General features: G+C 42.2%; 1 protein-coding gene across 27 annotated transcripts in view; it reads left to right on the top strand.

Annotated features, from left to right (window-relative positions):
• The window catches only part of METTL8 (methyltransferase 8, tRNA N3-cytidine), a 181,979-nt gene that overhangs the window by 115,851 nt on the left and 44,512 nt on the right, over positions 1-21,616 (top strand). For 8 of the 27 annotated variants that reach the window (XR_010122160.1, XR_010122149.1, XR_010122143.1 and 5 more), the window contains 2 exons: positions 11,521-11,717; positions 12,119-12,263. The exons of 8 other annotated variants lie outside the window; for them this stretch is intronic. The gene's annotated coding sequence lies outside the window, so the exon portion shown is untranslated. Of the gene's footprint in view, positions 1-11,520; positions 11,718-12,118; positions 12,264-19,448; positions 21,289-21,616 lie in introns of those variants that run through there. 11 more of the 27 variants (XR_010122153.1, XR_010122148.1, XR_008659564.2 and 8 more) reach the window with 4 other exon arrangements.

Here is a 21,616-nt window from a genome sequence, read left to right as displayed (position 1 = left end):
CTCTCAGTTCTAAATAGCGGATTCAAGCCAGCCTCTTGACTGGCACAGTAAAATTCAGCTTCGTGTCTTTCTATAATGTATTACAGCATGTGAGTTAACCTTTAGAAGCTTCAAAAATACATCAACCAAATTTGGACTGTGAGACACAAACTGGTCTCTTTTGGGCTCTGTCCAGCATAGCCTTCCTATTCCACATGGCTGCACAGCAGGGCCGTTTCCACCAGTGTCTTCTGCTTGCCTGGTCAGTCTTTCTGTCTCTTAACCTACCTACAACAACTTCCGTCTCAGGGTTTGCTGCTATACAGAAATGTAGATTTTGGCACAGAAAGAAAAGGGAAAGACCTATTTGGAATTTTGTCTATAGATGTTAAGAAATCATGAGGTGTTGCAAATGTAACTGCTTGGGTATTAGTTTAAAATATTTGATAACTGCATGAAATTCTAATTTAGCCCTCACGTCCATAAAGCTAGGACCAGTTGGTTAGGCAGAGTTTGATATTTAAAAATTCATCTTCTGAGAGAGCTGAATTTCAAAAGGACCATTTTCTTTCCAGCAGTAAAAGGTATATTCTTTCATCTTCTTACAATACAGAAACAATGGAATATATTGTTTAAATGCACTCTTCATTTTTTTTCTCCATTTCTAAACGTTCACTTTTGAGCATCGTCCAAATGTAAAAATTCTCACACATGAGGAACTGTTTCCGAAGGTTGTGAGAAAGTCAAGATAACAGTTTCTATTATTAAAAGTTTTGCATTCGGTATGACATATTTGCCTGTATTGAAACACCCATTTAACATTGACTTCTGAGAACTTATTTGCTTTGCCTCTCTCAGTTCCATATGCTTTGTCTACAAATTGTGAACATGTCCCGGTTTCTACCTGTGTGTGATTCTATGTCGTTGCTGTACTCTAGCTTGTACGTGAAAATTCACCCATATGCAGATAGCTGCCCTCTTGGAGGCAAAACTTAAAGCTATCAGAACCATCTGGATTGTTAAACCCCAAAACTTCCAACTCATCAAAGTCCTGAAGCCTGAATAGATCACACATTGTTACTTCTAATTGGTTTTGATGTTTGTTATGCTCCTCACAAGTGCAGATAACTTCACATTTGCATCGCTAATCGACCTCTTTCAAAGCCTCTGCTCCTCCTGCTTCCTGCCTCTATTAGTCATCAGGAGACTTAGTGTTGGCGTGGGTATTTTCCCCGCTTGTGAAAGTGCATTGTCAATTCTAGAACATTAAATATATGTGAGGTATTGTTATTAATCTACAAGGCAGTACACACAGTATTCCAGCAACAGACTTTTTCAAAGGTTTTATGAGACATTTCAAGAAAGACAGTATCTTTCCATGGAAAAAAGTGTTGCCTCAGAGTCAAACAGGAAGCATGGGTCCTAGTTCCTATTGAACTGCTTAGCTACTCTTAATTTAGCTCTGAATGCTAGATTTTGTGTATACTATACAAATTATTTAATCCTCAAACTCCTACAAATTCATTTTGATGATAACCATTTACAGAAGAGATGTTGGGTAACTTGCTCAGGATACCACATCTAGTAAGTAGCAGAGTCACAACTCGGACCCAGAACTCTCTGATTCCAAAACCTCTACTCGCTGCACTTGTAATGATGGGCCCAAATGCTGCTGGGAAAGGCACGAGGGAAGAAAGAGCTTCTGAGTCAAGCAGAAAACGATAGCGGTGGAGAGGAGTTTGTTTTGGATGACCTTCAAGGTTATGGCTCATTCTAGATCCAATCATTCTAGGAAATAAGTAGGTTACACTTGTCCACAATTACAAATTGGAAAAGAAGAGAAGGAAAGGAACTGAGAGGAATGACAAAGCAAAAAGCTTTCAATCAGTTCTTTTCAGCATTCTGCTTCTGCCTAGTTCTGCACTCGCCCCACCCCCTCAGGCTTCAGCCTTCCACTTGGCATCCCTCCTCGCAGAGCACTCTCACTTGCATACTCCTCACTTAAAGAAAAAAAGCATTCTGTACTGCAGTGGGGAAAAAAAACACCCTTAAAATGTCTTCAAAAGGATTCAGCTCTAGGGTAATGTAAAATATGTGAAATCAGGAGGTGTCCATAATAAAATATGAGTGAAAACATCGTTATTTAAAACATTGTATGTACATTAATGCCACATTAATACCAATTCAGGCATGAAATGTTGAGCATTTCTTGGAATACAGTTTCTTGGAATATGGTTGGGGATTTGAGAGGCACAAAGGTACCCGCAAGATGGCTTTGGTGTAGTTATAAATAGAAGTAAAATAACAGTTGCATCTTCATTTATAATGAATCTATATTGTGGCCTCAAAGCTACAGAGAAAAGTGGATGCCAAAATCTGTCTTTCATTAACATATGTCTTAAATGACAAGGAAGAGGTGTTGAAGATAAAATTACTTTTTCCTATGAGTATGAATCAGCAACATGCAGTAACAAGCAAGTAATAATAGTTCTGCGTGTGAGTGCCTACAGAGGGTAAGAAAAATAGCATCAGATTGAAAAAGCAAGTGCACCTGCAGGAGGGACCCAGGAGGCTGCAGAGCACAGCTCCCTTGAGCATCATCTCAAAGTGTCTCAGAGCACAGTGACCCTAATTCTGGCAAGTCAGGTTGGCATGAGATGGATGGAGCACACTGAAACCTCCAGATGGTCAGACAGCCCACCCTCAGCTGCCCCTGGAGCTCGGCAGAGGCAAGCTACAAGGCACTGCTACTTGGCCAAGAGTTTAAAACAACAGCTTCTGATTCTACAGTGTCTGTGGTTTCACAACCACTTAACGTTAAGTAAGGAACAGCTAGAGGCAGCTGAATGAATAAATACACGTTAACGTTACATAAAGAGGGAAAAAAAGCAATACTTGAGCGCGTGGACTTCAAATAGTGTCCAGCTAGCTGTGTCCTTGGCATCCCAGTGATCTGGGTCTGTATCTTTGATTTTCTCCAGCAGGTAGGCACTAAGTAGATCCAGGCCCCAGAGTGGGAAATGCTTCTCTGTCAGATGTTACCTATCAAATCAAATGAGCCTTTGATTGCCTCCTAAAGCCCCAGCATCATCCTTCCTAGTTGGGCTGATGAGGTTTGGTCCAGGAAAATGGAATTTTGTTATGCTTATAAAAATTATTTGGCCAAATGTTTTCTATCCATTGCTCCTAGTTCATTGCAGAAAACGCAGAAATTAATTTTTTCCTCAGTTAACCTTTATATATCAAGTATTGGTTGTTTCAAAAAACACTGGAGGACAGTCACCCTTTGGGCTTTTAAGGCTTTTCTGCTGGAAGCAAGCACTAAACCTGTGTGACTTCCTAAAATTAGCAATGAGCCCGCTGCTGAGTCCATTGCATTAGTGGGTTTTTTTTGTTTTTTGTTTTTAATACTCTGTACTTAGCACAAGCAACACTATGTAATTGCTGCCTCATTTCTCTCACCTCTTGCCTCCTGAGAGCAACTTGTGTTCCTCCTGAGGCGGTCCTGCTGAACAGAATGCTTGGCGTAAAGAATGCGATCTCTCTCCTTACATCTTTAGTTGTGCCCTGCTCCCTCGGGTGAGCAAAGACATATCCCCCTAAGCAGCGTTGGGCACTCGCGCTGAAAATTGCCTGAAAGAGAATGGCTGAAATTGCCAGCATCACATCCTGCATTGAAACAAGAAAGAAATTTCTGCCTCCAAGGATAATTGCTTTTCTCATTGCTCATACTTTTTCTTTCGCAGCCCTCATTTATTTTAATATTTATATTTTTACTTTGACTTTCTACAAGATATTTTTTAAGTGTCTTTTTAATCCAAATGAAAGATGAAATTCAGGATCCCAAAAAGCATGAAAAATCTGTCCTTTCCATGAATATATTCTTAATCCACCACTCTCTCAGATGTCTCTTCATTTGCAGCTTTGTTTCTTAATAGAACACCTGGGCTCTGGAGATTAGTGAGACAAAGCTTCATTATAACCTTCCTTGTTTTACTCACATTTCTTCCATGCTTTCTCTGCCTAACTCAGTCTCCAGGTGCTTCTTTCTCTTGCCAAATAGTGCAAGGAAATACTTTTGCAGATCTTTTGTTTACTTTAGGAAAAAAACATGGATCCAGGCTTTCCCATTCGGCACTGCTGCTCATTTCCTGACTGGCCTTTAAAGTTTGGCTCAGTAGCAACTTGGGGACTTGTTTTCTACCCACAGGAAAGGAGCTGGGTGCCCAGCAGCCCCATGCCGGCATGAGAATTAAGTCCTGCTCATTCCCTGGATAAGTAAGCTGACGTTTTCCTCATAGATTTTCTTTTCCATTTCTCAAAGCTTTATTGCATACTCATTTAGCTTTGACTTTTAAAAAGACATTTTAATAGTGTTGTTTTTCCTCCAAGCGTGTGCAAAAGCTGATCATGTGCACGAAGAAGCTCTCGAGAATAAAGAATTACCTCTTTGCTGTTTTTCACCTACTACCTCACACACTACACAACACACCCAGGGCTTACCCCTACTCCAGTGTCATTGGCAAGTGCCTGGCCTGGTATAGGAGGAACTGTGACACCAAAGGAATTTGGCTTGGGTTACCTCACTTTCTAGGTTCCCAAGATTCCCAAGTTAAGGAAGCTTTGGTTGTTACATAGTTGAACATTTTCTTATTTCATGTAAGTTTTGTAAATTTTCTGTGATTTCTTCTCCTCTTTGGCACATTTACATTAAATTTTATTCTAGTTATGTAACTGTATAGTATAATTATGTTTATATATGGATATAAATTGCTCTGTTCATCCTACTTTGGGGAATTTATTCATAGTTTGCTATGAGGTCAGTAACTTTCCAAAGAGACAGGCTTTCTAAACTTGAAGACTATACTTTTATATATTAATGCATTTTTTTTTTACATTAGAAGATAGTTAACCTAAGAAAGTTGAATGATAAGTAGAATGAAAGTAGAAAGCACTGACTGACAAAACAAAGATCTTCAGTACATCAGGGATGAGTGTTGTCTTTCTTAAGGACTTAATCTGTAATATAAAATGTCAAATCAAATACCATATTTGGCCAGGCGCAGTGGCTCACGCCTGTAATCCCAACACTTTGGGAGGCCGAGGCAGGTGGATCACCTGAGGTCAGGAGTTTGAGCCCAGCCTGGACAACATGGTGAAACCCGTCTCAGTGCAAGGAAATTAGCTGCGCATGGTGGCATGCACCTGTAATCCCAGCTACTCAGGAGGCTGAGGCAAGAGAATCGCTTGAACCCAGGAGGTGGAGGTTGCAGTGAGCCGAGGTCATGCCACCACACTCCAGCCTGGGCAACAAGAACGAAACTCCATCTCAAAAAAAAAAACAAAAAAAAAAAAAACACAGAACAACAAATAACCATATTCATGGTGGTATAGACAAAGACTAAGCTATTGGCATAGACAAGGTCCAATTGAGGAAGCACACTGTGTCACTGGTGATGAGGAATCCAGAATTGGTCATTCCTCTAAAGCTCAGTCAGGAGCAGTCACCTGCAGGGAAGGCTACCAGCAGAAGCCAGCAGCACTCTGACCTTATGGAAAGTGGACAGTGTTCACAGGCACATTAGCTAAATACTGCTTCAGTGATCCAAAGAAAAATGCAAAATCACAGAAGATTGTAGCAAGAGTGACTTAAGACTGAATCTCAGAGAACTGAACTGTAGGCTTAACTGTCCCCTGCCTGAGCTCAGAGAAAGAACCCAAGAAAGAGCCCTAGCTGAGCTTTGGAAATAGGAAAGCTAGAGGCTGGGAGCTTTTTTCTGCTTACCTGAAACACCATTTCAGGTGTTTTTGTAGCACAGAAATGGCTACCAAAAGTATTAAGGTGCAGAAAACAATGGTCCAAAGGATGGTGCTTCAGCATGCTGAGCACACTGAACTAAAGGGAATTAAAAAGCCATCAAAGCTGCCTCAGGACCAAGGAGTCGGCCGGGCACGGTGGCTCATGCCTGTAATCCCAGCACTTTGGGAGGCCGAGGTGGGCAGATCACTTGAGGTCAGGACTTCGAGACCAGCCTGACCAACATGTAGAAATCCCATCTTTACTAAAAATGCAAAATTAGCCAGGTGTGGTGGCACATGCCTGTGATGCCAGCTACTCGGGAGGCTGAGGCAGGAGAATCGCTTGAACCCAGGAGGCGGAGGTTGCAGTGAGTCGAGATCGTGCCATTGCACTCCAGCCTGGGCAACAAGAGTGAAACTCCGTCTCACAAAAAAAAAAAAAAAAAAAAACAAGGACTCTTGGTTTCTCCACCCCACATCAAGCACAGGGAGGGGTTCTCTGTGGAAGTTTCCTTATCTGACTGAGTAGACTTCTTCCAAAAGAAATGCTGTTGGCCTAAAACCACCTCCCTAGGAAATCTCATTAAATAACCAGGGAAGATTAACTACCGTAAGAGATTAAAAGTCACCTTGCCCAGACCAACTTTTCATCTGTTTTTCTGAGGGCAGTTCCAAGAGGTTACCTGGGAGACCTTATCCACATAATAAGACAACCTTTGTTCACAATGAAGTTCTGCCTCTTGCCTTCCTAAAATTTGTTGCCGCCTCTCAGAGAGCACACAAAAACTTTGTCCTGGCCATTATCTGTTCTCTGGTCCCATTCAGTTTTCAAAGAGAATCATTTACAAACTACTCTCTGCTCTTTGGGTCCACTCAGTTCTCCTAAAAATCATTCACTGCCTGTGTTAGTTTGTTCTCACACTGCTAATAAAGACATACCCGGCCAGACATGGTCTCTCACACCTGCAATCCCAGCACTTTGCAAGGCGGAGGCGGGCGGATCACCTGAGGTCAGGAATTTGAACCTCCACCTCCTGGGTTCAAGCAATTCTCCAGCCTCAGCCTCCCGAGTAGCTGGGATTACAGGCACCTGCCACCATGCCCGGCTAATTTTTATATTTTTAGTAGAGACAGGGTTTCACCATGTTGGCCAGCCTGGTCTCAAAACTCCTGACCTCAGGTGATCCGCCCACCTCAGTCTCCCAAAGTGTTGGGATTACAGGCGTGAGCCACTGCGCCCGGCCTGCAAGTTAGTTATTTTCTTTTTTTTCTTTTGAGACAGCGTCTTGCTCTGTTGCCCAGGCTGGAGTGCAATGGCGTGATCTTGGCTCACCACAACCTCCACCTCCTGGGTTCAAGCAATTCTCCTGTCTCAGCCTCCTGAGTAGCTGAAATTACAGGCATGTGCCACCACACCCGGCTAATTTTGTATTTTTTTCGTAGAGACAGGGTTTCTCCATGTTGATCAGGCTGGTCTCGATGTCCTGATCTCAGGTGATCTACCTGCCTCTGCCTCCCAAAGTGCTGGGATTACAGGCGTGAGCCACCGCGCCTGGCTAGTTAGTTATTTTCTAGATACAATGGGGGGTACAGGCATTGAGTAAATATACCCATTCCAAATGGGAGAAATTGGCCAAAACATAGGGGCTACAGGCCCCATGCAAGTCCAAAATCCAATGCAGCAGTCAAATCTTAAAGCTGCAAAATGATCTCCTTTAACTCCATATCTCACATTCAAGTCATCCTGATGGAAGGGGTAGGTTCCCATGGTCTTGAGCAGCTCCACCCCTGTGGCTTTGCAGGGTACAGCCTCTCTCCCAGCTGTTTTCACGAGCTGGTATTGAGTGTCTGTGGCTTTTCCAGGCACACAGTGCAAGCTGTTGGTGGATCTATCATTCTGGGGTCTGGAGGATGGTGGTCCTCTTCTCCCAGCTCCACTAGGCAGTGTCCCAGTAGGGACACTGTGGGGGGGCTCCCACTCCACATTTCCCTTCTGCACTGCCCCAGCAGAGGTTCTCCATGAGGGCTCTGCCCCTGCAGCACACCTCTGCCTGGACATCCAGGTGTGTCCATACATCTCTGAAATCTAGGCAGACGTTCCCAGACCTCAGTTCTTGGCTTCTGTGCACCTGCAGGCTCAACACCATGTGGATGCTGCATAGGCTTGGGGCTTGCACCTTCTGAAGCCATGGCCCCAGCTGTACCTTGGCCCCTACTAGCCATGGCTGGACCAGCTGGGATGCAGGGCACCAAATCCCAAGGCTGCACACAGCAGGGGGTCCCTGGACCCAGCCCAGGAAACCATTTCTCCCTCCTAGGCTGCTGGGCGTATGATGGGAGGGGCTGCCGCAAAGGTCTCTAACATGCCCTGGGGACATTTTCCCCATTGTCTTGGTGATTAACATTTGGTTCCTTATTACTTATGCAAATTTCTGCAGCTGGCATGAATTTCTCCCCAGAAAATGGGGTTTTCTTTTCTATCACATTGTCAGGCTATAAATTTTCCAAACTTTTATGCTCTGCTTCCTCTTGACGCTTTGCCGCTTAGAAATTTCTTCCACCTGATACTGTAAATCCTCTCTCTCAAGTTCAAAGTTCCACAGACCTCTAGGGCAGGGACAAAATGCCACCGGACTCTTGGCATAGCAACAGTGATCTTTACTCCAGTTCCCAATATGTTCCTTATCTCCATCGGAGACCACCTTAGCCTGGACTTTATTGTCCATGTCACTATCAGCATTTTGGTCAAAGCCATTCGACAAGTCTCTAGGAGGTTCCAAACTTTCCCACATTTTCCTGTCTTCTTCTGAGCCCTCCAAACTGTTCCAGCCTCTGCCTGTTACCCATTTCCAAAGTTGCTTCCACATTTTCGGGTATCTTTTCAGCAGCACCCCACTCCTGGTACCAATTTACTGTATTAGTCTGTTCTCATGCTACTAATAAAGACATACTTGAGACTGGGTAATTTATAAAAGAAAGAGGTTTGATTGACTCACAGTTCCACATGGCTGGGGAGGCTTCACAGTCATGACTGAAGGCAAGTGAGGAGCAAAGTCATGTCTTACATGGCGGCAGGCAAGAGAGCTTGTGCAGGGGATCTCCTATTTATAAAACCATCAGATCTCATGAGACTTAATCACTACCACGAGAACAGTATAGGGGAAACCGCCCCCGTGATTCAATTATCTCCACCTGGCCCAGCCCTTGACACATGTAGATTATTACAATTCAAGGTGAGATTTGGGTGGGGACACAGCCAAACCGTATTATTATCCCTCAAAATAGCCTGTATTCCCCCATCTCCCTCTCTTCTGTGAAGAGGGAACTATGTAAGCTCCATCTGGCCCTTCCTTGAGTCTCATATTTTACATGGCTCCATGCTTATGCAAGTTAATAAATTTGTTTGCTTTTCTCCTATTTGTGTAATGTCAGTTTATTTCAGCGGGATGACTCACTTATTGAACCTTCAGAGGGAAAGTTTAAACTTCCCTACATAAAACACTTTTTCTTGACACTGTTTTGAAGAGCAGTGACTCACCTTTACCTGATTCTTTGTTTGATTCCAGAGCCCTTGGACTTTTATGTTTGTTTTCTACCATGACATCACAAACCACGAGTTTGTTGATGCTTCATAAATGTGGAAAGATGCAGCACAGATTTAGGAGAAATATACCCAGAGATGTAAAGGGAAAGGAGACATTGGCCAACCAGAAGATCACCCTCATTCCTCAGTGAAGGAGAAAGGCCTGACTCCTACTTTGTATAAGGGAACTAAGGGAACTGGCTAGGTATCAGTATAACGGGGTCACCAAGTGATTCAAGATTTACTGTCCCCGTCTGAGGAAATAAACAGAGGGCAAGCAAAGAATACAGGCCAGAATAGTCTACTAGACAAGACCACAATGTGGAATCACAGCCATCCAGTGAGGTTTGAGAGAAACCCAATAAATAATATCCCTATGTTCTCTGCCCAAGTTTTAAACCAATCAGAGAGATTAAGGTGTCAATAAATGAAGATTAAAATGTCAGCTCAGCCTGGGCACAGTGGCTCACGCCTGTAATCCCAGCACTTGGGAGGCTGAGGCGGGTGGATCACCTGAGATCAGGAGTTTGAAAGCAGCCTGGGTAACATGGCGAAACCTCGTCTCTACTAAAAGTACAAAAATTAGCTGGGCATGGTGGGGGGCATCTGTAATCCCAGCTACTCGGAAGGCTGAGGCAGGAGAATCACTTGAATCCGGGAGGTGGAGGTTGCTGTGAGCCGAGATCGTGCCATTGGACTCCAGCCTAGGCAACAGAGCAAAACTGTGTCTCAAAAAAAAAAAAAAAAAGCTCAATTACTGATGAATCTGTACTGGAAAAAATTGGCTTTGGGTACAAGTAATTAGTGTCTTCCTAATACTGAACCCCAGAATCAGGACTCACAGCTAGACAGCCAAGGACTCTACACAGGGGGCCCTGCCCCTTTTAGGCCTATTGCAGCACACTTTCCTCCAATAGAAAGAGCAAAGAAGAGGTGGATTAAACAAGCCTAAGTAACCGCCCATATTCACTGATTACATAAAGCACTCCACCTCTCCCAGGAATGAGGAGGGTGGGATTAAAGAGGCTGGCAGTCTTAAATCAGTTGCTGTCCCTCCACATGGCAGGAAAGAACAGGAGTGGGAATTATCTAAACCTTTTATAAGTGCTGGGTAAAGCATATGCTACATAGACCAAATCTAGAGCAGTGTGGGGTGGACTCTGCTTTGTCCCTTTGCTATTTGCTTAGTAGTCTGCTCAGAGATGCACTTGTCAATGGCTCTTCAGCATCTCACCACCTAGCTCTCACCAGGGGTCCGGGTAGTTATGGTTCCTTTTATTTGTTCACTTTCTAAAAAAAAAAATTTGACTTTTTGTGAATATTTGAATAGATACAAAATAGTTTCTACGCGGACAACATGGAAAGGGAGGTGGTTGTATTTTTGGTGACATTACAATGCATACACGCATGTGTGTGTGTGTCACACTGAATGATATTGTCAATGCTGGGCTGATGCCAAATTTAAGGAACATGGAGAACTTGGGAAAAGTCCAGAGATGGAGAAAAGATTGTTAATGGTTTGTTTATAGGGAAGAAATGGGTTTGCCCTAAGATAAATGCATACTAGAAGATGAAAATGATAGTGCCCAGGTAGAACCTGGCAAAAAGGGTTCTCAGAGCAGAAACATGGGACCCATTTTGGATATAAGTCCTAACTTCACTATTGCTGGTTTTGTAACCTTAAGCAAGACACTTGAAATCTCCAAGCTTCAATGCACTGAACTACAAATGGAAATAATGCTTACCTGCAGATTGTTGCAAGGACTAAATATAATGCACATCAAATGCTAGGTATGATACCTGGTGATAACCGGCACTTAATAAGTGGTAATTAATATCATTATTAATATATAATATAATATATTGTATATTTATAGAATATATATATTGTTTTATATATATATATATATATATTTTTTTTTTTTTTTACAAAGGATGACCTGACGGTTAACTTTAGGTGTCAACTTGGCTGGATTAAGAGATACCTAAATAGCTGGTAAAGCATTATTTCTGGAGATTGGTATGTGAGTCAGTGAACTGAGTGAGGAAGATCTGCCCTCAATGTGGGCGACCTGAATAGAATAAGGTAGAGGGAAGGTGAATTTTCTCTCTCTCCTGGAACTGGGACACCCCCTTCTTCTCCTGTCTTTGGACTCCAGGTTATCTGGCCTTTGGACTCTGGAACTTGCACCAGCAGCTTCTTTGGTTTTTAGGCCTTCAGCCTCAGACTGAGAGTTACACTGTTGGCTTCCCTGATGTGGAAACGTTTGTACTTGGACTGAGCCATGCCACTGGCTTCTGTGGGTCTCCTGTTTGCAGATGGCCTATCATGGGACTTCTCAGCCTCCATAATTCTGTGAGCCAATTCCCCTAATAAATCCTCTCTTCTCTTTATCTTTCTCTCGTTCTCTCTCTCACTGTCTCTCTCTCCCCTATTGGTTCTATCTCTCTAGAGAATCTTGACTAACTAATACAGATGGTGAACAAGTCTTTGTCTCTTTTGAGGAGGATAGATAATTACAGGATAAATAATTTAAATATTATTTAATTATTTATATATAATATAAATATATTTAATATAAAATTTATTTTTAAATAATTATTTAAATAAATAAATATTAAATAAATTAAAATAAATAAATTTTAAATAATTATTTAAAAATAATTAAATTAGCCTTAAGAAACTTGCTAACCGAAAAGTTGAGTTTCCTTATTTAAGAAAGTCATTGCTGTTTCTTTGGCTTATGTTTAATTCAGATAATCAAATGCTTATTAAGCATCTACTGTGTGCCAGAAACTGTGCTGCATACTGAGAATACTGAAATGCACGTGGCTGATGAAATGAACCCCTGCTCTTTAGATGCCTGCAGTTCAGGATAGATGCCCATTTGTCTGAAATGTGGTAAGCACCTCCTACTTAAATCTTTGGCTCCAACAGACCATCACCATTTGGTCACCATAGTTTCGCCAACCTCAGCATATCAATTGATATCTGCATTTTTTAGACCCTTTTCAAGAACCTCAGAGAACAAATCTAGCCATGTGCTATCCGGCAAAAGCCAAACAAAGCATGTGAAATGGGTCCTTAAGGTATAGCTTTTGTACCATCTACCCTTTGGCATCCAAGGTCACTTTTAACAATGCTGCCCATAACTGTGCAGAATGCCTCCTGCCACATCATGTAGGACTTCTACTCACAATACCTAGCAGCACCTCTAAGCATTACCACAGTCCATCCAACTGGTCACAATTAAGATAAGATCTGAGCTGCTTTCCAGAGATCTGTAAGATTCTCCAAAATAGGCCAAAGACGGCTATAAAGCCTCACACTATGCATCATTTACTTGAAGTGGTCATCCAAGCATAGAACCTGATCTGACTCACCTTTACCACAGTTATCACCTGATCCTCACATAAACTCAACAAATAGCTCTTTTGCAGTCCAGAAATAAATACCTGCACATATGGTCAAATGATTTTCCATAAGGGTGCCAAAACCATTCAATGGGGAAAGGACAGTTTTTTCAACAAATAACATTGGGAAAACTGGGTATCAACTTGCAAGAGAAATTGGACCCCAAATTTATGCCAGATACAAAAATTAAATCAAAATGGATTAAAAACCTAGATGTAGGACCTAAAACTATAAAACTCTTGGAAGAAAACAGAAGAAAAACTTCATGACATTGGGTTTGGCAATAATTTCTTGGATACGACAACAAAAGTACAGACAACAAAAGAAAAAGAAAAGTTGGACTACATCAACATTAAAAAGTTCTGTGCATTAAAGGACACATCAGCAGAGTAAAAGGCATCCCACACAATAGGAGAAAATGTTTGCAAATCATACATCTGATAAAGGTTTAGTATCCAGAATATATGAAGAACTCTTACACCGGGCATGGTGGCTCATGCCTGTAATCTTAGCACTTTGGGAAGCTGAGGTGGGAGGGTTGCTTGAGGCCAGGAGTTCAAGACCAGCTTGGGCAACATAGTGAGACCCCTGTCTCTACAAAAAAAAAAAAAAGAAAAAAGTTAGCTGAGCATGGCAGTGTGCATCTATAGTCCCAGCTACTTAGGAGGCTGGTGTGGGAGGATCGCTTGGGCCTTGGAGGTCAATACTGCAGTGAGCTGTGATCGCACCACTGCACTCTAGCCAGGGTGACAGAGTGAGATCCTGTCTCAAAACAAAAAACAAAACAAAACAAAAAAAACTCTCACAACTCAACAATAAAACCCTCAATTTTAAAATGGGCAAAGGACTTGAATAGACATTTCTCAAAATGTCTATTTATACAAATGGCAATAGTGTACGAAAAAAATGCTCAATGTCATTAATCATTAGGGAAATGCAAATCAAAACCACAATGGGATACCACCTCAAACCCGTTAGGATGGCTACTACCAAAAACCAGAAAATAATAAATGTTGGCAAAGGTATGGAGAAATTGGAACTCTTGTGCACTGTTGATGGGAATGTAAAATGGTGCAATAGCTATAGAAAACAGTATGGTGGGCCCCCAAAAAATTAAAAATAGAATTATCATGTGATTCAGCAATTCTCAGCATATACCCAAAATAATTGAAAGCATGGACCTGAGGAGACATTTGTACATGCATGTTCATAGTAGCATTTTTCACAATAGCCAAAAGGTGAAAGTAACCCAAGTGTCTTAGTCCATTTTGTGTTGCTGTAACAGAATACCTGAGACTGGGTAATTTATAAAGAAAAGAAATGTATTTGTTTGGCTCATGGTTCTGGAAACTGGGAAGTCCAAGGGCATGGTACTGGCAAATGCTTGACATCTGGTGAGAGTCTTCTTGCTGTGCCATTCCATGGTGGAAGGTGGAATGGCAAGAGAGCATGAGACGGAGAAAAGGAGGTCAAACGAATCCTTTTATCAGGAGCCCACTCGTGTGATAATCCATTCATGAGGGGAGAGCCCTCATGACCTACTCACCTCTTAATGGTCTCAACACTGTTGAGTTGGGAATTAAGTTTCCAACCCATGAGCTTGGGGAATACATTCAAAGAATAGCACCAAGTGTCTATCAACAGATGAATGTATAAGCAAAATGTGGTATATACATAAAATGGAATATTATTCAGCCTTAAAAAGGAAGGAAATTCTGACACATGCTACAGTATGAATGAATCTTGAGGACATCATGCCAAGTGAAATAAGCCAATCACAAAAGGAAAAATATAGTATGATTCCACTTACATGGGGTACCTGGAATAGTCATATTCATAGAGATGGAAAGTAGAATGGTGGTCGCCAGGGCTGGGTGACAAGGGGATGAGGAATTGCCACTTAATGGGTACAGAGTTTTAGTTTTGCTAGATGAAAAGAGTTCTATGGATGATATTGATGGGCCCGATACTGATGGTAGCACAACAATGTGAAAGTACTAATGTCACTGAATTGTGCACTTAAAAATAGTTAAGATGGTAAATTTTATTATATGTGCATTTTACCACAATTTTTAAAAAAGCAGCTAGCGGCCAGGTGCAGTGGCTCATGCCTGTAATCCCAGCACTTTGGGAGGTCGAGGCAGGCGGATCACGAGGTCAGGAGTTCAAGACCAGCCTGGCCAATATGGTGAAACCCCGTCTCTTCTAAAAATACAAAAATTAGCCGGGCATGATGGTGCATGCTTGTAATCCCAGCTACTCAGGAGGCTGAGGCAGAAGAATTGCTTGAACCTGGGAGGCGGAGGTTGCAGTGAGCCGAGATCACACCACTGCACTCCAGCCTGGGTGACAGAACGAGACTGTGTCTCAAAAAAAAAAAAAAAAAAAAAGCAGCTAGCCCAGTGTTCAGTCTGGCCTTCCAAAACTATGAACTTCTGCCCTCTACTTCTAGCTCCCTGGCCTTGCCATCCTCTTTCTTTCTTTCTTTCTTTCTTTCTTTCTTTCTTTCTTTCTTTCTTTCTTTCTTTTTTCTTTCTTTCTTTCTTTCTTTCTTTCTTTCTTTCTTTCTTTCTTTCTTTCTTTCTTTCTTCTTTCTTTCTTTTTCTTTCTCTTTCTTTCTTTCTTCTCTTTCTTTCTTCTTTCTTTCTTTCTTTCTTTCTTTCTTTCTTTCTTTCTTTCTTTCTTTTCTTTCTTTTTTTTTGAGACAGAGTCTCACCCTGTTGCCAGGCTGCAGTGCAGTGGCGCGACCTCGGCTCACTGCAACCTCCACCTCCTGGGTTCAAGGGATTCTCCTGCCTCAGCCTCCCGAGTGGCTGGGACTACAGGTACACACCACTACGCCCAGCTAATTTTTGTATTTTTAGTAGAGACAGGGTTTCACCATGTTGGCCAGGATGGTCTCGATCTCTTGACCTCGTGATCAGCCCGCCTTAGCCTCTCAAAGTGCTGGGATTACAGGCGTGAGCCACCGTGCCCGGCCGCCATCCACTTTTTATATACACCACGCTGTTTTCCACCGTTTCTCACTATGGCCAGCCCATGCAGACTCTGCCTGGCACTGTGCATATACTCTTGTCATCCAGTCCCAGAGGAAGGACTTAATTATAAGACATCCTGGACTCCCACCACCATAGAACCTTCTCATAACACTCCACCCCACAGTGTGCTCTGGGATCATCACAACTCTTTGCCAAGCAAACCTGAGAAAGTTCAGCCCTTCCATTGCTTCTTGTGGTTGGTGATGGACAAGTGGAGAGAGCCTGAAGCAAAGGAGTTACACATGACCTCTCCACTCAGTTTGCCTGGCACACCATAGGAGAAAAACCTCAACATTCTTTGAGGGCCAAGTTTGACGTTTTAAGAATTATATTTTTTTCTGTCTCTCCAGCCTCTTTTTTTTTTTTTTTTTTTTTTTTTTTTTTTTTTTTTTTTTGAGACAGAGTCTCATTCTTTTTCTCAGGCTGGAGTGCAGTTGTGTGATCATAGCTCACTGCCACCTCAAATCCCTGGGCAGAAGCAATCCTCCTGCCTCAGCCTCCTGAGTAGCAAGGACTACAGGCACATACCACCACACCTGGCTAATTTTTAAAATTTTTTGGTAGAGACAGAATCTCATTTTGTTGCCCAGGCTGATCTCAAACTCCTAGGCTCAAGCAGTCCTCCCGCCTCAGCCTCCTCAAGTCCTGGCATTACAGGCATGAGCCAGTGCACCTAGCTGCCTCTTGACCTCTGACCAAAGTGCTCATTTCCCATTTTCTGGTCTTAAATTTCCCTTCAGAGTTGATGCTCATCTTCTTACCTATTACTTCAGCTTCTCTGTTATTTCAATCCAAATGTCACCTCCAACTGCATAGCCTAAAGCTTGGTGCTAGGGAGTGTCACTCACAGCAGGCCCTTCTGGACTATTATGACATGACTACGGTCACATACAGCAAACCTGGGAGGTAGGAGGCAATATAGGTATGTCCGTGCTATCAATTTAGCACTTCCTTGACTGTAATTCATATTTAGATGAGGCAACTGTCTTAGCCCATTTGGGTTGCTATAACAACAGAAATGTATTTCTCACAGTTATGGAGGCTGGGAAATCCAAGATCAAGGCACTGGAGGATTTGGCCAGATATAGTGGCTCACACCTATAATCCCAGAACTTTGGGAGGCTGAGGGACAACTGAGCTCCTTCAGTACTCTTTTATGATGACACTAATCCTTTTAGTTCTCATGACCTAATCACCTCCCAACAGCCCACCCCTAAACACTTTAGGGGTTAGGATTTCGACATATGAATATTAGGGGGATACAAACATTCCAGCCATAGCAGTGACCAAGTTAAAAATTTGGGTCATAGGCTGGGCGCAGTGGCTCAAGCCTGTAATCCCAGAACTTTGGGAGGCTGAGGTGGGCAGGTCACTTGAGGGCGGGAGTTTGAGACTAGCCTGACCAACATGGAGAGAAACCCCATCTCTACTAAAAATACAAAAACTAGCCAGGCATGGTGGTGCATCCCTGTAATCCCAGCTGCTCGGGAGGCTGAGGCAGGAGAATCACTTGAACCTGGGAGGAGGAGGTTGCAGTGAGCTGAGATTGCGCCATTGTACTCCAGCTTGGGCAACAAGAGCAGAACTCTGTCTCAAAAAAAAAAAAAAAATTGGGTTGTATTAAAAGAGGTCCTGGCCGGGTATGGTGCCTCATGCCTGTAATCCCAGCACTTTGAGAGACGGAGGTGGACAGATCATGAGGTCAGGAGTTCAAGACCAGCCTAGCCACCATGGTGAAACCCCCCTCTCTACTAAAAACATAAAAAATTAGCTGGGTGTGGTGGCAGGTGCCTGTAATCCCAGCTACTTGGGAGGATGAGGCAGGAGAATTGCTTAAACCTGGGAGGCAGTGAGCCGCGATCGCATCACTGCACTCCAGCCTGGGTGACAGAACAAGACTCAGTCTCTAAAATAAAATAAAATAAAATAAAAGAGGTCCTATGTACTTTTGTTTTTACCCTTTTGTTAAGGTTAAAAAAAAGTTTTTTTTTGTTGTTGTTGTTAGTTACTTGTCTCTGGCCCCTCTACTCTGGAATTAACCACCTGTCTTAATTTTCCTAGATCCTTTTTATACTTAAAGGTGGTTTGCAGACTATTAGCGTTAGCATCACCAGGAGAGACTGTTAGCAATTCAACAGCGCAGTCTCCAACTCAGGCCTAGCAAATCAAGATCTGCAGCTTAATAAGATCCCCAGGTGATCTGTATTACATTAAAATTAGAACTGTTCCAGAAAGATTCTAACTGCTCTTGTTGGAACAATGGGTCGCTACCCTCATTGTTCATTGGAAGAATCTGAGAAGCTTTTAAAACATACTGATTTGGCCTGGCACAATGGCTCATGCCTATGATCCCAGCACTTTGGGAGGAGGAGAATTGCTTAAGACCAGGAGTTTGAGACCAGCCTGGGCAACATAGCGAGATTCCGTCTCTACACACACCCCCAATCCCCCACCATCCCCAGGCAAAAAAATTAGTCCAGCATGGTGGCATGCACCTGTAGTCCCAGCTATTTGGGAGGCTGAGTTGGGAAGATTGTAGAGCCCAGGAGTTCAAGGCTGCAGTGAGCCATGATTGCTCTGCTGCACTGCATCCTAGGCAACAGAGTGAGACCCTGTCTCTCTCTAAAAACAACAAGCAAACCTACTGATTCCTGTGATCCACCACCAGATTCTGATTTCATCTATCTATGGGAGGCCTAGGCATTGGTGTGTGTTATGTTTTTTCATTTTTTTGTGTCTGTTTTTGTTTGTTTGTTTCCTCTGTACAGATGATGTTTTTTATTCTCTAGGAGATTTTGATGGTTAGCCAGGCTTGAGAACCACTGAGCTGTGACTAAGAGAAAAATATCATGGAGAATACCATGGATAGTGAGCTCGTTTACAGTTGTAAAAAACAGAGTCAGATTATTAAATCTGAGTAGGTCTTAACCTTAATATATGACTATTAATGTGAAATTACAGATTGTATGTAGAAGCAATTTCTCCGCTAAAAGTCTTCCTCCCTGATTCTTTATATTTCTCTTGTTTTCTATTTCCTTAGTCCCTACGGTATGTGACTCAACAGCTCTTAACCTCTATTAAATAGTGTCCAGGGCTTCTAACCTCTGTTAATGGTGTCCAAGTCTCGTGAGAGGGTCGTGCTCCTGTCCCAGTGCCCAGAGCTGGTGCTGCTTCCTGCTGCTGCTGAAGCCCCAGCTGCAGAGCACTGATAGGATCGGCCATCACCACCACCTTTGTTGCTGGTGCGATGTTCGGTTGATGCCCCTAGAGACTCACAGTGCCCTGAAGTGAGCACATGATGCTTTTACATACTCCCTGCAAATCAACCTTGTGGCCGTGACATACCAGCCCCAACAACCAAAACAACTTTGGTAGCCCCATCAATCTGTGACTTCTAAATTTTCTTTAGCATCTTCCCATGTTTTTCCTTTTTTTTTTTTTTTTTTTTTTTTTTTTTGAGACAGAGTCTTGCTCTGTCGCCCAGGCTGCAGTGCAGTGGTGCAATCTCAGCTCACTGCAACCTCCACCTCCCAGGTTCAAGCGATTCTCCTGCCTCAGCCTACTGAGTAGCTGGGATTAGACGCATAGGCCACCACGACTGGCTAAATTTTTTTTTTTTTTTTGGTATTTTTAGTAGAGACAGGGTTTCGTGATGTTGGTCCAGCTGGCCTCGAACTCCTGGCCTCAAGTGATCTGCCGGCCTTGGCCTCCCAAAGTGCTGGGATTACAGGCGTGAGCCACTGCACCTGGCCTCCATTTTCTCTGTTCTTTCAGAGAGCCCAGGCAGAAACTATTATCATCAAAAGTGGGTTTAAGACGAGTGAGTCTCCCCTGCCAGCTGGGTCTCACGTCTCCTGAGGACATGCTTTGCCTTTTGTGATCACAGGTGAGTAGATGAGGGTCTCCCTGTAAGGCTATGTAAACATTTACATATTCACTCATATTCTACATTTTCATCCCAGAAACTAATTTTTAGCAGATTTAGAGCAGATTTTTGAGTCAATGTTAGAAAACATTTTTTAATGTATGAAAGTGAAATTCAATGTAATTAATGTATTAAATCTTAATTGAATTCCTGCTGTTTCCATCACCGGAAAATGACTACCATGTTTTCCATTGTTATGTGAAATACTCATCTTCTTTACAAATATTTTGACATTTTTTGAAATGCCGAGAATATGCATGCTGTGTGCTGTGTAGTCAAGAATTAGCGCTTTTGCTTTGGCATAAAGCAAATTTCAGGTGGGGAAAGGAGGCAGTTGATAATGCAGATTTTAAAAAGTAGAATTAGGCTAAAATAGTTATTTTTATTAACATAATCTGCTTCAAGATAGGGTCCTAACAACTTAATTTCTCTGCAAGAAATGTACCCTAAATGATTGTGGGTCACTTTTGGAGTTGAAAATTCTGACTCCTAATTAAATATGTGTGATTGAGCAAGTCAATCTTTTTCTGCCTCAGAGTATTTATCTGTAAAATTAAGAAGTTGCACCAAGAGTCTGATAAAGCCCCTTCCAGCTCTAAAAGTCAATGATTCTATGAATGCTCAGCTACATTCTGTATCACCAAAAGGTAGAAACGGTATCTTCTATTTTTTCCTAACTCCCGATTTTGCCATCATATGGAAAACAACAAAAATAAAGGTAATTAAAAATAGGAAAGAAATGGACTTAAAATTATGCCATCTGACATCTCAGGCGTTTTCATTTTATGTTCCATTCTGGTCCTTGAACATATGTATACATAATTTTACACAGTTGCAATCATAAAATAGGTAAAATGTTATGTTTGGCCTACTTCACTTAACATTATGTAACTTTAATATCATTATCACTGATAATTATAGTTTAAATGGCTACATGGTATTCCATTTCATTGATGTATCATAGTTTACTTTAAAAGTCCCTGTATTTGGAACTTTAGACTGCTTTCAATGTTTGATACCATAAAGAAGCTACAGCAAATTTTTTATTCATATGGCTCTTTCTTTTGAATAACTTTCTAAGAATAAATTTCTAGGAGTGTAATTACTGAATTAAAGGGAGCCTCTTTACCATTGTTTATAAGTATCAGCAAATGGCTTTCCTGAAAACTTACACTGATTTACATTGTTGCCACCATATCTGAGAGTGATAGTTTAAGCCTCCCCAAAGGTGCGGTATGAAATTACTTAATGTTGGCCGGGCGCGGTGGCTCACGCCTATAATCCCAGCACTATGGGAGGCTGAGGCGGGTGGATCACGAGGTCAGGAGATTGAGACCATGGTGAAACCCCATCTCTACTAAAAATACAAAAAAAAAAAATTAGCCGGGCGCAGTGGTGGGCGCCTGTGGTCCCAGCTACTCGGGAGGCTGAGACAGGAGAATGGCATGAACCCGGGAGGCGGAGCTTGCAGTGAGCCGAGATCGTGCCACTGCACTCCAGCCTGGGCAACAGAGCAAGACTCCGTCTTAAAAAAAAAAAAAAAAAGAAATTACTTAATGTTTTAATTTACATTTATTTGATTACTGGCAATCTTGAAAATTTTTTATTTGAGATTGCATTTTATCTTATGTGAATTGTCTGGTTGTGCCCTTTTCCATTTATCTGTGAAACCATAGGTGAGTCACTTAACCTCTTTGGGGCTTGGTTTTCTCATCTATAAGCAGGATAATAATAATTTCTGTCTCAGAGATGTTGTATGGATTTCTCAATGTAAAGTGTATACAATAGTATTTGGTATATGGAGAACCTTTTAAAAAATGTTAGTACTAGTTGTATTAGAACATTCCTGATTTTCATTACAATTTATGATTTCCTCT

Source organism: Symphalangus syndactylus, chromosome 8 (genome assembly GCF_028878055.3).
Source record: "Symphalangus syndactylus isolate Jambi chromosome 8, NHGRI_mSymSyn1-v2.1_pri, whole genome shotgun sequence".
Lineage (NCBI taxonomy): Eukaryota > Metazoa > Chordata > Mammalia > Primates > Hylobatidae > Symphalangus > Symphalangus syndactylus.
This window is presented reverse-complemented; position numbering and strand designations above follow the sequence as displayed.